The sequence below is a fragment of the Geotrypetes seraphini genome, chromosome 1 (assembly GCF_902459505.1).
Source record: "Geotrypetes seraphini chromosome 1, aGeoSer1.1, whole genome shotgun sequence".
NCBI lineage: Eukaryota > Metazoa > Chordata > Amphibia > Gymnophiona > Dermophiidae > Geotrypetes > Geotrypetes seraphini.
In genome coordinates, this window is record NC_047084.1 from 297,391,412 (window position 1) to 297,408,429 (window position 17,018).

Sequence of the window (17,018 nt, forward strand, 5' to 3'; positions counted from 1 at the left end):
CCATCTTTGGCATTAATTTAACATTCAATATTTCCATTTATTTTTTTTTTTTTTTGCTTTCTTCTCAAAATCTACTTTTCCATTTCTTCCCTTCCTATCTCTCTCTATCTTTCCCTCCCTATTTCCATGGTCTGAAATCTCTCTCCTTCCCTCCCCCCCCCCGCCCCAGTAGTCCGTCATCTTTCTCCTTCCTTTCCTCCCTTCCCAGTCTGGCATCTCTCTCCTCTCCTTCCCATAATCTGGTATCACTCTTTACTACTATTATTATTTCTATATCGCTACCAGTCTCCCCTCCTTCCTTTCTATTCCCTGGTCTGTTATCTCTCCCTTCCTTTAGTCATTTCTCCCCCCAGTGTAACATTTCTCTTTCCCTTCCTCCTTTCTGCCCCCTGCAGTCCATCTCCCTTCCCTTCATCATTTCTGGACCCCTCCCAGTCCAACATTTCCCCCTCCTTTCCACCAGTCCAAAATTTTTTCTCTCGTCCTCCTGCATGCTTCTTCTCTGGTCCTCCTTCCCTCCCCCAACCAACATCTCTCTCTCTCTCTCTCCCTCCCTCCCTCCATGAGTCCAACTTTTCACTCTCTGCCCTCTCCCCCTTCCCCAGAGTATAACATTTCTCCTTCCCTCCTTTCTGTCCTCCCCATCCATCTCGCCCTCTCCATGAGTCCAACACTTTCTCCCTCCTGCACGCTTTCTCTCTCTGTCCTTGCCTCTTTCTTCGAGTGGCATCCCTCCTTCCCATCCCCCAACCCAACATTCTCTCTTCCCATGCACTATCTCACCCTCCCCTCCAATATGTAGCATCTTTTCTTTCCCTCCCTTTCTGCCAGGTCCAGCAGCACCTCCTCTACCTTCCTTTTACCTCCCCCCTGTCCAGTAGTACCCCTTCTCCCTTCCCTGCTCCCCATGTCCAGCAAAACCCCTTTTCGCTTCCCTCCTCCCCTGTCCAGCATTACCACTTCTCCCTACCCTCCTCCCCCCTGTCCAGCAGTACTACTTCCCCCTTCCCTGCTCCCCATGTTCAGTAGTACCCCTCCTCCCCTCTGTCCAGCAGTACTACTTCCCCCTTCCCTGCACCCCATGTTCAGCAGTACCCCTTCTCCCTTCCCTGTCCAGCAATACCTCTCCTGTCACTGCTAGAGGCAGCTCAGTGTGTGCTTTTAACTTTGGCACACAGCTGCCACTAGCAGTAGTTTAGCCCAGTTTCATCAGGCAGCCTCAGGGCCTTTGCTAAGCCGGCCCGCTTCGATGATGCGATTCGGGCCAGCCTAGCAAAGGCCCTGAGGCTGCCTGATGAAACCAGGCTAAACTACTGCTAGTGGCAGCTATGTGCCAAAGTTAAAAGCACACAGAGCTGCCGCTGCTGGTCCAGGGACACAGAGAAGAGGAAGGCCGGAGTCCTGGCAATGCGATGGTAGAAGTCAGCTGATACAGGCGCTGGAGCCTATCTTCCTGCCCTGTGAGCCGCGGCACACTTAAAATCTCAAAAGGTACACTAGTGTGCCATGGCACCAGGGCCGGATTTTCCTATAGGCTAACTAGGCTTCAGCCTAGGGCCTCAAGATCCGTGTCACATTTTTTATAAAGGTTAGTACCAATAACAACATGTTTCATTTAACATATTGATATATATCACAGTAATGATGTATTTTATTATCTCTCATGTAATTTACAAACTTAAAAATGGGAGGTGAATAGCCTAGGGCCTCTTTTTATCTAAATCCGGCCCTGCATGGCACACAGTTTGCAATATACTGGCTTAGAGAATGACATGGGGACAAATTTTCCCTGTCCCCACGGGATCTCTCTATCCCTATCCCATCCCTGCGAGCTCTGTCCCCTGTCCCTGCCCCATCCCTGCAAGCTCTGTCGTCATCTGCACAAGCCTCGAACACTTTAAAATCATAAGGCTTGTGCGGTTAAGGCAGAGCTTGCAGGAGTGGGACAGGGACAGAGCTCAAGGGAAGAGATGGGGATATTGAGATCCCGTGGGGATGGGGACAAATTTATCCCCATTACATTCTCTAGAGTCTGCACCACTTAGTCTTGTACTTGATTTTTGGGCCCAGCTCAAAGCCTACTTGTTTACACTGGTCTTTCCATTTCTCAGTCTCAGTTCACCTGGTACTGATGTTTGCTCTGGTTCAGGAATACAGTATTTAATTATTTTTCCCCCCTCCCGATTTTTATTCTGTGCTATCCCTTCAACAATGTTTTCATGTACTTCCTTTCCTTTTTAAAATGATTTTCATTGTACGCTGCTCTGATTGTCACAGCAGGGCGGTATATCAAGCCTTGAATAAACTAAACTATTCTACAAACAGTAAAACGGTGCTCCAAGTTGGGGCCTATTTATAGAATAACGTGTAGTGCTGGGAACCACACCCACATTTGGGTGTGAAGATTTACACCAACTGAAACCTGTTGTAAATCTTCATGCATAAATTAGGCATAGAACCCCCAAATTCTATAATAGGGCATGCATTTGTGGGGAACACCCCTGACCTGTCCATGCCCTTCCGATAGCCATACCCCATATCAGTTGCACATTAAAAGATATTTTGGGTATGGCTGTGCTCAAGCACACTATCTTGGAATCTGTGCCCGGGTGTACAACTATGGAAACTGGATTAAAAATACTATATCAAATATTACCATCCCTTTTGACAATATTGGTAAAAAAGATGTAAGAAATGCTAACTACGTAAAGAAAGTTCCTTTTCTGGTTCTCCTTGCTGTTGGTTGTGTTATTTTATTATTATTAGTGCACATTTTGTTCTAAAGTGTTTATTCTTACATTTAATAAATCAACTATAGTGAAGTGGATAAAAATCAATAATTACTACACGCACAACTTAAATGCTATGGGGCTCATAATAAAAAAAAAAAACATCTAAAAAGTGGCCTAAATGGATACTTGGACGATCAAAAAGCCTGATCGTCCAAGTACCCATAATCAAAGCTGGTTTTAGACGTATCTAAAGCCAGCTTAGGCCTTTCCCCTGCCTCTAAACGCATAGAGTGAAAAGAGGCGTTTTTAGAGGAGGGGAAAGGGCGGGAGGTGGGCCGACCTACACCTAGGTATACAGCAGGTATAATCAAAAATTTAGGCAGGTTGTCTAGTCGGCACTTATACATTTTGACTTAGACCAAGTCAAAACAGGTATAAGTGCCGAAAAAGGGGCTGCTGAGCTGATCGCTGCAGCTCAGCGGCCCCAGCAACCTGCCTACCGCCTACTGAAACTATCGCTGCAGGAGAGATGGCTCATCTCTCCTGCCGCGATGGTGATCGCCCACCCCCCCTCTGAACCGCGGCACTTCGGGGTGAGCATCGCAGCAGGGCATCTCCCCTGTTGGCGATCCTCACCCAGAAGTGCCACGGTTCGGAGGCGGGTGGGCGATCACCATCGCAGCAGGAGAGATGAGCCATCTCTCCTACAGCGATCAGGCCTTCCCCGCAACTGGATCTGGACAAGAGGGAGCCCAAGCCCTCTTTCCCGGCGGCACCCCCACCTGCCGATTACGATGGGGCAAGAGGGAGCCCAAGCCCTCTTACCCCGGTGACTCCCCAATCCCCCCTCCCCCTGCCGATTATGATGGGGCCAGGAGGGAGGCCAAGCCCTCCTGGCCACGGGACCACTCCCCCTACAAGATTGGGCAGGAGGGAACCCAACCCCTCCTGCCCAGTTGATCCCCCTACCCCTCACCCCCACTAAAATACAGGCAGGAGGGATCCCAGGCCCTCCTGCCCTCGACGCACCCCCCTCCCACAAATGACTCCCCAAGCTCCCAATCGTCCCCACCTTCCCGCAAGACCCCCCTCCGACCCCTCGATCCCCCCACCCCCAATCCCCCCGTACCTTAAAATCTCTCCCTGCCTCTCCCTCATCCCATGTCCAACAATTATTATTCTCTCCCCAAATCCCCACCATTCAACTTGCGTAGCATTTTTTTCTTCCTCCCTTCCCCTCCCCCATTCACAACTCTCCATCCATGAAGTGTAGCTTTAATGAGTCCTGATAGCGGTAGTGATTCACACATGCTGTCTGCTGCTAACTCAGAAGCCTCTCCTCTCCTGTGTCTTCTTTGGCCGAGGGGGGCGGGATGCAGCAGAGGAGAGGCTTCCGAATTAGCAGCAGGCACCATGTAGGAATTGCTGCTTCTACCAGAATCTGTTGAAGCCACACTTTAGGGATGGAGATGCAGGACCTTAGGAGCTCAGCCTGCTCCCCTCATATTGGAACTGTGTAGGTGTATCACTGCTACACCCTCCCTACCCTATGGACCTCTTTAAATCTCCACCAGCGTAAGCAGCTTTTCCGGCCTGCTCCTCATGCCAGTGTTGGCTTTTCCTCTGATGTCACTTTCTGACACCATGGCCCAGAATTATTTCAGAAGGTAGCCAGGCTGGAAAAGTTGCTCACACTGGTGAAGATTTAAAGAGGTACAGGCAGGGGAGAAGGGAGGGCATGAATGAGGGAGAGTGGGGGGTGGAGAGGTGCGGGAGCCCCCATCAAGACAGCACCCAGGGTGGTTCACCCCTCTCCCAACCCTTACCAATGCTTATGCGCACAACTTAGTTGATTAATTGGACTAAGTGGCACTGATAATTGGCAGGTAACACCTCCTAACTGATGTCAATTGGAGTTAATTGAAAGTTATGTGTAAAAATTGGTAGGTGAACTGTCCAAAATGTTATGAATAAGATCAAACTCATGAATCTGGAAAGGGATCATGGTTAGAGGCAGGTCATAAGAACATAAGAACATAAGAAATGCCTCCGCTGGGTCAGACCTAAGGTCCATCGCGCCCAGCAGTCCGCTCACGCGGCGGCCCATCAGTCCAGGACCTGTGCAGTAATCTTTTATCTATACCCCTCTATCCCCTTTTCCAGCAGGAAATTGTCCAATCCTTTCTTAAACCCCAGTACCGTTCGCTGCCCTATAACGTCCTCTGGAAGCGCATTCCAGGTGTCCACCACACGTTGGGTAAAGAAGAACTTCCTAGCATTTGTTTTGAATCTGTCCCCTTTCAACTTTTCCGAATGCCCTCTTGTTTTTTTATGTTCTGAAAGTTTGAAGAATCTGTCCCTCTCTACTCTCTCTATGCCCTTCATGATCTTGTAAGTCTCTATCATATCCCCTCTAAGTCTTCTCTTCTCCAGGGAAAAGAGACCCAGTTTCTCCAATCTCTCAGCGTATGAAAGGTTTTCCATCCCCTTAATCAGTCTTGTCGCTCTCCTCTGAACTCTCTCGAGTAACACCATATCCTTCTTAAGGTATGGTGACCAATACTGGACGCAGTACTCAAGATGTGGACGCACCATTGCCCGGTACAGCGGCAGGATAACTTCTTTCGTTCTTGTTGTAATACCCTTCTTGATTATCCCCAGCATTTTATTCGCTCTCTTGGCGGCCGCTGCGCACTGTGCCGTCGGCTTCATTGTCATGTCCACCATTACCCCCAAGTCCCTTTCTTGGGTACTCTCATTCAATAACATCATGGGCGTTATTTTAAGTTATGCGCATGTTTTTCAGCTAATGAACCGATGTGCACGCAACTTAGGCGCAGGCATTTAGGCCAGGTTTTTCTTAACCTAAATGGGTGCGCTTAAAAGTTATGACATCTAACCAACATTAAGCATGAGTCTACAAGCTGTGCATAACTTTTATAGAATCGCCCTTAGCGCTGCACTGCTCAGTGCTGATTTTGTAGGCATAATGTATAGAATGAGGCCCATAATGCCAATATAGACTCCACTTCTTTTCTACCTCCTTTTCACTGTTTGTCACCTATTCTTCTGATTCTCTAAGCCAGGGGTGTCCAACCTTTAGGCTTCCCTGGGCTGCATTGGTCGAAAAAAATTTTCTGGGGCCGCGCAAACGCTGCAGCAAGACAGAGGAGGGAGCTAGCAAGATGGTAAACACTCTGGGGCAGCAGAGGAAAACATTGCATCGTCCTCAACCAGGGCCGCACAAAATACTTCACGGGGCCACTGTCTCATAACTATCTCTATATTCTTCTTGAGATTCTGTCTACAGCAGCTGGGATTTTATACCTATACTGAAGGAAACTGTTTACATAGGAATATGGTATCTCTAATTTCAGCCCAGAAGTGCAAAAATCTGAACTAAAATGTGTTACAGTCCAAATCCTTTTTAACTAAGGGGAAATATAAAACCTCAAAATCTTGTTTTCTGCTTCTTGAGCGACTGCTTTCACGATCATGGAATCTTTTCCAGAGCTGGTGCTGAAAAAGCTTAATTTTTCAGCTATCAGCTATCCGTAGAATATTCTAAAACAAATGTACCCTAGTTAATTTGCCCAACTGATGTGCATGTTGCATGAAGTAAATGTTGTCATGTGGAGAATGTGTGTATGTGAGTGTACATACACACTCATGCATATTTTGTTTGCCTGTTCTTTGTGAGCTCATGCTCCATTCTCCCATGATTTATCTGATTATTCCAAATCTTTTTCCCTTGGGTATGCTGGGGGAGTCTTTTTAGAGATGATTTATGGCTGTTAATTGTGGTATTTGAGAAATCAGCAAAAAGGCCAACAAATTTAAAGAGAAAGAATTAGAGAGAGAGAGAGAAAGAGAAACAATGAGTGAGTGTGCTTATGTATGTGCGTTGTGAGGGGGAGGCATTAAAACTGGGAAGGTGAACATCTGGAATTGTTGTTTTAAGAAGGAGTGAAGGTCGTATCCTGGGAATAAAATAAAACCAGTTATGGATGTAAAAAAAAAAAATTGGAAAGGGTGGGGGGGGGGAAGACTCAGAAACAATAACATATTTTCCACTGTCAGCTAGATTAAAAGTCCCAAAGTCCCAGCTCTGCCCACTGAGCTCATGCCACAGCCTCCCCTCTCCTGAACCTCTGCCTCAGCTTTCCATCTAAGAAGGAGCAATGTTTTGCATGCTCTGGAACTATGTTCAGATGGCAGCTAGGCATGTATATATATTATGTGGCCATATACAGAAAGCACACAAGACAACTGCATAAAAATCCTTAGCAAATAGAAGGTGAATTAAGTATGTAGAAGAAGGCCATTGATCACAAAAGTTCTCCATGTCACAGACAAAAAGCAATAGGCAAACAATTTGAATTTGTGCTATACCAATAGCCTGAATTTTGCCTTCCTTTGAGTTTGAATATTCAAAGAGAGGTTCTATTAGCTAGATGCCTGCATCTATATACCCCTTACACATGTAAATGTCTAGAATATTAGCAGTTATGCATATTTGTGTACACTTACCAGTGAAAGGGCCTTCAGGGCATCTAAGTGCTATTCTGCAAATATCCAGGTAGCTTATGTAGAATGAAAGTGCAAAGGGGTATATACCAGTGCCACAACCAGATACCCAAATGTGGGTGAACCTGAACACAAAGTGGGTGAGCACAAGAACCCAATCCCCCCAATCAGCATTTCTCCTTACCCCCCCCCCCCTGTCAATCGGGAGTGTCTTAACTGCATTCCCCCAACCTCTGGGCATCTTTTAAGTCCTTTAATTCTTTGCGGCTGCAAACAGCAACTCATACCTACTGCTTGTGCTGGCACTGCACTTTCCTTCTAAAATAACTTCTTGATCCCTGCTCACTGCCAAGGAAGAACTGAAGGACTTAAAAGGTACCAGGGGGTCGGGGAAGTCAAGTTAAGAGCCTTATGCCCTTCTGGCATACTCATGGGCAGATCATGGGTTGGATATAAATGAGGCTACCACTTACATGCTATATTTAGGTGCCCACACTTTGCCAACTCTGTAGCTTGTATAACTGTGAGCACGTAAATGTTAGGCATGCCCATACTGGACTACGTTCACATTCTATAACACAACCTAGGCATTCAGGTTCTGGTATGTAATAATAATAATAAATGTATTCTTTTGTACCGCCATTACCCAAGAGTTCTAGGCGGTTTACATCATAAGAAACTGAACAATCAGCGAAACATATACATATAATGAAGTAAAAACAGAGTAAAAGATTTAAAAAATTACAATCTTAAAACAATCTAGTTAAGTGATAAATTTATCAAACAAAGCAGATTTTACTAGTTTACGAAAAGAGCAATAAGAAATGGCTTGATGGATGCATTCACCGAGCCAACATTGTATTTTGCCTGCCTGAAATGCTAAGGTCCTTTTAAAAAAGGTCTTAGATCTGACTCCATTTGGTTTAGGATAAGTAAATAAGTTGGAGCTTCTTGTGATCCTACTGTGCAGCCTTAGGTAGGGTTACCAGATTTTGCTATTGTAAAATCCAGACCTATGGTCCCGCCCACAGGCCCACCCAGTTCTATCCAGCCCCACCCTGTTCTGCCCAAGTCACACCCCAGCCTTGCCCCAGTCACGCCCCCCTCAACCTGTTCTCATGTTTGGAGTTGCGTTGGGAGGGCATCTGCGCATGCACAGGTGTGACGCGATGATTTCACATGTATGTGCGCATGCGTTTGGGGGTCACCGCATTATATCCACGCATGTGCAGATACCCTCCCAATGCGGTCCTGAGCCAGGTTTTGAAAAGCTGTCCATATGCCCGGATATATCGTCTAAAATCCGGACATCTGGTAACCCTAGCCTTAGGGCACCTAAACGCTATAAGCCTTGTGACACCTGATGAATTACTACCCTATGTGCACTTTCCCACTGCTCAGTAAATGTTGCTGCATCTTTTTTAAAAAAAATTTGTTTCCTTTTTGTTTATATGAAATTGTATAGTGCAGGCTTGTCCAACCTATGGCCCGCAGGCCAGAACCCAGCCCATCAAGTGCTCTTTCAGAAGCTTAGCAATTCTTGTGGTGCTTACAGAGGGATTCCTGCTTTCCTGCTGCATCTTGGCTCTCTGTAAGCATCAGACGTTTGGACTGATCTTGCAATTTCAAGTCCTGTGAGACCAAACTGAACTTCTGGCACAAGATTGCAGATAGCCCAGTCATGGTGGGGAAGCAGGAGTCCCACTGTTTCTTATGCAGTTGAAGTCAGATAAGGGGGAAAAAAAAGCTAGGTAAAGGCTGGGCTGAGGGGGTAGAGGTTATTTGATAAAGCGTGTGACAAAATATGACTGTGGTGTTTTGGCCCTCTGAATGTTACAAAATATAAAACGTGGCCTCTAATTGAAAAAGGTTGGACAAGCCTGGTATAGTGCATGCCAAGACTTGGGAAAGGTGCAAAATTGAAAATCTATTGTTTTATGTGTTTGAAAATGACACATAACAGCATAACACATGCTAGTATTTTAATGTGTTTTTTTTAATGACAGCATATCCCTAGTTACTATGGTTACAGTAAGTTTGCAATATTCAAATGTGGAAATGGGCATGGTAATAAAAGATAATGAATTGTTTGTGCATTCACCTCCCACTGTACTGAAGAACAGTAAGAAGTGCAATATTTACCATGAAGTTGGTAAATCAAAACAATTTGGCAAATTTGAGGAGATGATACAGTACGTGCACGTTCAGTTCAGAAGAGTCAAGATGACTTCTTTCATAGCTTGAAGCTTCTGGCAGTGATCTGGCTGCAGAGGTAAAGGAAGGAAGGAAGGAGATCGAGAAAGAGGATTGAGCGAGAGAAGGATTGACAGGAAAAAAGGTGAGTGGGGAAAAAGAGAAAATGATTGAGAGAAAGCAAAAAGGAACACCATATCAACAAGGGAGATAGAAGGAGAAGTCTCAGCAGGCACCACAGCTGAGGATATCATGCAGGCAAATATAACTTTTGGGTTGGCTGTTGGGGAGCAGTACTTTAGATCATTTATAACCTCTATTTTTCTAGCCCATTCTCCTCACCTACATCCTCCTTCACACCTTTGTAGCCTTTTTATATCCAGTACAGTACTGTCCAGTATCTCTTTGTATTTCATTAATATATGCAAATATGGAGCCTGAATTACTAGACTAGACACATACTTTCAATCCATTCATGTTCTAGGACAGTCTTCAGTCTATCTATAATAAGGTGTCTGTAGCAGAGTTCTGCTCTATAGTTCCTTTTTGTCCTCTTGAAGTAGTTATTTGAACAATGGAATGTCCTCAAAGGAACCAAAAATGAAAAGAGAGATGGTTCACCTAAATCTTCTCTAATAGAACTATGCTGCCTGGCTGGCCCGGAACTTCCTCCTCGACGTTAGAATTGACGTCGGGTGGCAAGAATTGGTTGGTCCCGCGCTGGGGAAGATAAGCAGGGAGAGCTAAGGCCTCCACGCTGGCCTGTTCCCCAATTGCAGCGGTGGCGGCCTGTTCCCCAATGGTGGTGGCTTGGGGGAGGGCAGGGAGAAATAAAGAAAGAAAGGAAGGGGGGCAGGGAGACAGAAAGAAAGAAGGGAGACGGGACACAGACAGAAAGGAGCATGGAGAGAGAAAGACAGAAAGAAAGGGCGGGCATGGAGAAAGAAAAAAAGAAAGAAATGGGGCACGGAGAAAGAGAGAAAGACAGACATATAGAAAGAAAGGGGGCATGAGAGAAAGAGAGAAAGAAAGAAGGGGGCAGGGTGAAAGAAATAAAAAGTTGGGGGATGGAAGGAGACAGATGCCAGACCAGGGAAAAGGAAGGAAGGAGGGAGGGAGAGAAAGGAAAGAAAGAGATGTCAAACCATGGAAATAGGGACGGAAGAAGAAAGAGATAGAAGGGAAGGTAAGACATGGAAACGTAGATTTTGAAAAGAAAGCAGAAATTTGAATATTAAGTTAATGCCAAAGATGGATGCAACTATGTTCACAGTATACACAGGGAAAAATTATGCAGAAAGTCAGCCAAAATGTGTATAATAGCCAAAATAGGAACTGACTGTACTGAAAACTAGTGCACAGAGAGTGGAAAGGATTTATAAAGAATATGCTCAGAAAAGTGAAACTCTGAAGAGAGAGTGACAACCCTCTCTTGGGGTAAGAGTTTACCGTCCAGTCATTGCATAATTGATTCAAAAAATCACTCTCTGAGAACTAGTGAAAGTGATAAAAGCTAATTTTAAATCTTGAAATTTCTAAACACAGTCCAGGTTCAAAAATTTTTTGAAATATAATAAATCTCATTGGATTTTTGATGATGCACTTATCTTATAAAGATAAACTTGTTATAGGGGTCTCCTATTGTTTCAGGGATAGGTTCTGTTTTAGAGCCTTTGTCCGCATTTCTAGATTCGTATCTTAAGGACCGAGTTCCTTTAGCTCCATCTTATGTTTTGGACACTGCAAGTATGATTAGGTTCTTGGCTACATTTACCAACATTCCTGACCAAGCCATACTTTTTACCTTAGACATTACAGCTTTGTATACGAATGTGCCCCAACAGGATGCCATAGATATCACTAAAATTGAACTTCAGGCATCAGAGATATCGGACATTAGAATTAATTTTCTCATTCAACTAGCATCCATTGCTCTAGGTATGAATTATTTTCAGTTTGGGGACATCTTTTACAAACAGATTAAAGGCACAGCTATGGGGACTAAAATGGCCCCATCCGTAGCCTGTCTCTATGTAGCCACATTCGAACAAAAATTTTTGTATCCATCAGCACATTGGAAACACCTTCTATTTTGGAAACGTTATATCGACGACATCTTAGGAGTGTGGATGGGCACCGTTGAAGAATTGGATCAGTTCCTCGTATGGCTCAATTCTTGTGATGTCAATTTATACTTTTCCATGACTAAAGATTTTCATCAGGTCCCTTTTTTGGACATTAACATATTTTTAACTGAGGGCAGTTTCCTAACCAGTATTTATCGAAAACCCACAGATCGGAACAATCTTTTGCAGTATGATAGCTTTCATCCACGACATTTGAGGAACAATATTCCAGCTGGACAGTTTTTAAGGCTCCGGAGACTTTGCACTTCAGTGAGTGAATACATCTCTAAAGCAGAAAACATGAAAGAAAGATTTCGAGAGAAAGGATACCCGGCTACTGTCATTCACAAAGCATACAAAAGGGGACTGTATGCCAACCGTTCATTGTTACTACAAACTCGTTCACAGCCTGAGGAACAACCCTTGGTATGCGTTCTTCCATATTCACATTTAGCGTTTCAAATCAAGCACATCATCAAACGGCACTGGCACATCATGCAATACCATCAAGAGTTTCAGGAGCCTCCCCGTTTTGCATTTTCTAAAAATCAGAATTTAAAGCAGAAATTGGTCCATTCACAATTTAGCAATAAACCAAATGATGCTGTTGGCAGCACGGGGGGTCACAGCCCGTGTGGGCACTGCAAAATGTGCCAGTATAGTGTGTCTTTACAACAGATGCACATTAACATCAAAAGGAGATATACCCCTCCGACTACTGACTGTACCTCTAAGCAAGTAGTATACGTCATCCAATGCCCTTGAGGTCTACTATATGTGGGGTGTACAGTTCGCAGTGTCAAGATCAGGATCAGTGAACACATTAGCAGGATAAGATCTAATACACAAGAGGCGCCTTTAGTCTCACATTGGACTCAGTTACATCATGATCCGTCTGATTTGAGATTTTCAGTGATAGATGTCATATCTACTACGAGGGGCGGTGACATGGCTAAGCTCCTCTGGAGAAAAGAGCAAAAGTGGATTTATGATTTGAATACACTTTTCCCAGAAGGGCTGAACAATGAAATTGAATGGGTGGCCTTTCTTTAACTCATTTTTGTGCTTTGTATCTGTTCTATAACTTGTTATACTCAATTCACAGTGGGTTATGTACATAAGCATTTTTCTCCGTGTGCCGACGTGATGATGTCATTGCGCCGTGGCACAGAGTTTTTTCCCTCCCCCTCTCAGTTCGGGTTAAATTTGGCGGGATTGGCAGCGTTCTCTGTTGTTTGGAGCATCAGAAACACTTCTGCAAACGGTGTGTTACAATTTTTGTGCTTCCCTCCTTGTAGCCGACAAGATGTTACTTTGTTACAGCACAGCTGTCCTATGTGATTATCTGTGCCATGTTTTGATAGTACTTTTTGTATTGTAGATCTTCTAATGGATATGCATTATAAGTTTTGAACTCCTTCTGCAAATGATCATCTCATGCATCACAACTTATAACGTTTAAAGATTGATTTTGGGTCTCCTGAAGCAGACCACGAAACGGGGCCACGTTGAGACCCGAGACCCCTATAACAAATTTATCTTTATAAGATAAGTGCATCATCAAAAATCCAATGAGATTTATTATATTTCAAAAAATTTTTGAACCTGGACTGTGTTTAGAAATTTCAAGATTTAAAATTAGCTTTTATCACTTTCACTAGTTCTTAGAGAGTGATTTTTTTGAATCAATTATGCAATGACTGGACGGTAAACTTTTACCCCAAGAAAGGGTTGTCACTCTCTCTTCAGAGTTTCACTTTTCTGAGCATATTCTTTATAAATCCTTTCCACTCTCTGTGCACTAGTTTTCAGTACAGTCAGTTCCTATTTTGGCTAAAGATGGATGCAAGGCAGAAAGAAAAACAGTCAAAGGACAAGAAGGCCCTGGAAACAGTTAAAAACACAGAAAAATAAAGTCACCAGCCAACAAAGGTAGGGAAAATGATTTTATTTTCAATATAGTGATTGAAATGTGTCAGTTTTGAGAAAGGAAAGATATTAAACTTTAAATGTGAGGGCTGCAGAAAAAATAGGGTACTTGGAGGGCCGCAGAAAAAATAGTTAATGACAATTTTGCATAAGGTAAAACTCTTTATAGTTTATAAATCTTTCCTTTAACTGTTAAAAGAAAGATTTAACTGTTAAATGAAAGATTTATAAACTATAAAGAGTTTTACCTCATACAAAGTTGTCATTTCTTTAATAAGACATTAACTATTTTTTTTCTGTGGCTCTCCAATTACCTACAAATCCAAAATGTGGCCCCACTAAGGGTTTGAGTTTGAGACCACTGTCTTAGGCGGAGGAAGAGATAGGGGATGATGTAGATGGACAGACTAGATGGGCCATTTGGTCTTTATCTGCCTTTTCATGGTCTGTTCTATCTGCTGGTATTAAATAAATACCTATCTATATCTTTGTCTCTTTACAGAGCCTAGACAATTTCCTAGTGAAAAGAGTAACTATTTAATTCATTCATGTACTGCAAATGGCCACCTTTTCTCACTGATCTTTATGATGATCTCAACTTAGTTACACCTATGCTCACAATAACATGGAAAGATTGCTATAGCCACTGACCATGGAACAACAACAGTTGCATACTATCATTTAGAACCAACAAAGGGGGCATATCAAAGAAAACCAGATCTCACTGTCTCAACTTTCCCATATAGTGCAAGTAATGCAGACCAGTCTGACACCCACCCCCCACCCCCACTACCCCAATGTTATTAAAGCAGTCTTCATGAGAGGATGTAGATAGTCTCCTGATTAATTTTCAGAAGACAGCTCTTTGACTAGGTGTCCAAATTAATTATGAATTAATTACCTTGGAATTTCCTGATCAATAAATATCAAGCAACTTTTTTTTTTTAATTGAATCTGAGATTGTGTAATATCTGTGATTTGATGAAATTAGTCTATTATTGTCTTTACTTTGGCTTGATTTTACATTTTTTTATCCTGCTTAGATTTTATAGATAAAGTGGGATATAAAATTTTTTAATTTAAAATAAATAATAGGCTATCATTTCCAATGGCTGCTTCACCAATCTAGCATGTATGTTTTAGGGAAAGTCCAAATAATTTATTTTAATAGACTCAAGTGTATTACTTGGACTTGGCTACATCCAGACCAGAGAGTTAGTTGAAAGTAGGCTTGGAGGTTCTTTATGAACAGTTCCTTCTGGATGCAAAGTATTCATTCAACAATGGATCAGGCAACATTCACAGGGAGTTATTAAAAGTATGTTAGAAGTTGCAGAATTTAGTAATCCACAAAACCTCTGTTCATCTGATCAAGGGTGGGAAACCTCAGTTTTCTGGTCCAGGAAGTCCCCATCATGAATCAAGGCATTGAAGCTCCCACAGAAATTGCATACCTTTGTGGGTAACTGGACTTCATTCAATGCTATATAGCTTCAAAAGCTGGAAACATTTTGCAAATAATTGCAAAGGTTCCAAGGGAAAATTATGCATATTAACCTCATGTTCTTTCATGAGTATAGCTTTCTCAATGTAAAAGCCACAGTAGGATTGGGTATTATGATCCCTAAAGATTGGATCCCAGGGACCACATCAGTCCTTACAGATTCTAGCAGCATGAAGACTTTGTTTTAGTGAGACTTGCTAAAGTAAGAAAACATCAACAAGTCTTGAGAGGTCACATTCTCTTATGTCTACTAGAAAATGCAGCAATATTGAACAAGCTTAGTTGTCCTCACTGCCCTAATCGTAGCCTGCCAAATCAAGGTCAGAGTGTTACTATACCTTATCATTACCAGGAGATCTACTGCTGTAATATTTTTTATTTATTTTAAGAATTTCTATACCGTTTAAGGCCTAAACGGTTTACATGGTATTACATACATAATTATAAAACTGAATAAAAACAGGTGAACATAAACAAATGAATCCTAGAGGATGTTACAAATGTCAGCCTAGGAACATCAGCATATCCTTATCATAGATTATGCTACTCATTATTCAAAATTTATAGCTCCCCACACTATTAAGAACCAGCACTACTGACAGGTACAATAGTTCCAATTAGACAAAAAGAAAGTGGTCTCCATTATACATGCACGGTTCATTCAGTTCATGATCTTTCCTTTTGGATTCTATGGGATTTCAGCCTCTTTTCAGCACCTGATAAAACTGTCCCACCTCCAATAGGATTATCAATCTATCTATTATATTCAGTGCAGATGGATAATCTCTCTTAAAGAATCTTTGAACCATGCTAAGAATGATTATGGATGTTTACCAAACTACCACTGCCAAACTATGACTAGTGTGTACTTATAAACTCTTCATTCTGACACATATTTTGAGAAAAAGGATGATTAAATCATAGCTAGGAAAAATCAAGGCCATAAACCAAGTTAGTGTTGCCTGTTTATGTATATACTGGATTATATTTTGTTTTCGACTACAATCCACTGTATATCAGAGGAATATAAATATGCTCACAAAAATGAATTCCAATACCAAAAACAAAATGATAGATAAAAGTTTTACTTAGACTGAATATTACCAAGGCAGAATCCTTATAACAGCAATAAATAAAAATACTTAATACTACTACTATTAACTATTACTATAGTGCTACTAGACGTACACAGCACTGTACAGAGTCACAAAAAAGACAATCCCTGCACAAAAGAGCTAACAATATAAACAGACAAGACAGACAAACAAACAGGATCTCATGGATGCAGTTAAGGGGAACAGTTAATCTGTAATCTGCTGGATAGGTTGGTGGGCAGTGGGGAGTAGGTTTATGGATTGAAGGGGTTTTAGTCTGCTTTTAAACAAGGTAAGGGAAAGGCTTGGTATACAATCTTGGGTAATTTATTCTAGACATAGGGGGCAGCTAGATGAAAGGAATTAAATCTGGAATTGGCAGTGGAGGAGAAGGGTATAGCTAAGAGCAGCTTATCTGAGGAACAGAGTTCTCTGGGAGGTATATAAGGAGAGAGAAGAGAGGAGAGATATTGAGGGGCAACAGAATGAACATACTAGTAGGTGAGCAATAGGAGCTTGAACTGTGTGTGAAGAGAGGTGGCATGAGTGTAGCGAGGTTGGTAGAAGATGAGTTGTGCAGCAGAGTTTTGCATAGATTACAGGGGGGATAGGCAGCACTGTGGTAAACCAGTTAGAAGTAGATTGCAGTAATCTAAGCATGAGGTTATGAGAGTGTGGAAAAGGAAATGGGTAGTGTGCTAAGAGAGGAAGGGGTGAATTTTGGTGATGTAGAGATAGAAGTGACAGGCTTTAGCAGTTTGTTGGATGTGCATAGAAAATGAAAGGTTGGAATTGAAGATGACTCCAAGGTTGCAATCAGAGGAGACTGTAACAATGACAGTACTATTTACATATATGGGGAATTGAGGAAGAAGAGTAGAGGGTTTAGGAGGAAAGAGGAGCAGCTCAGTTT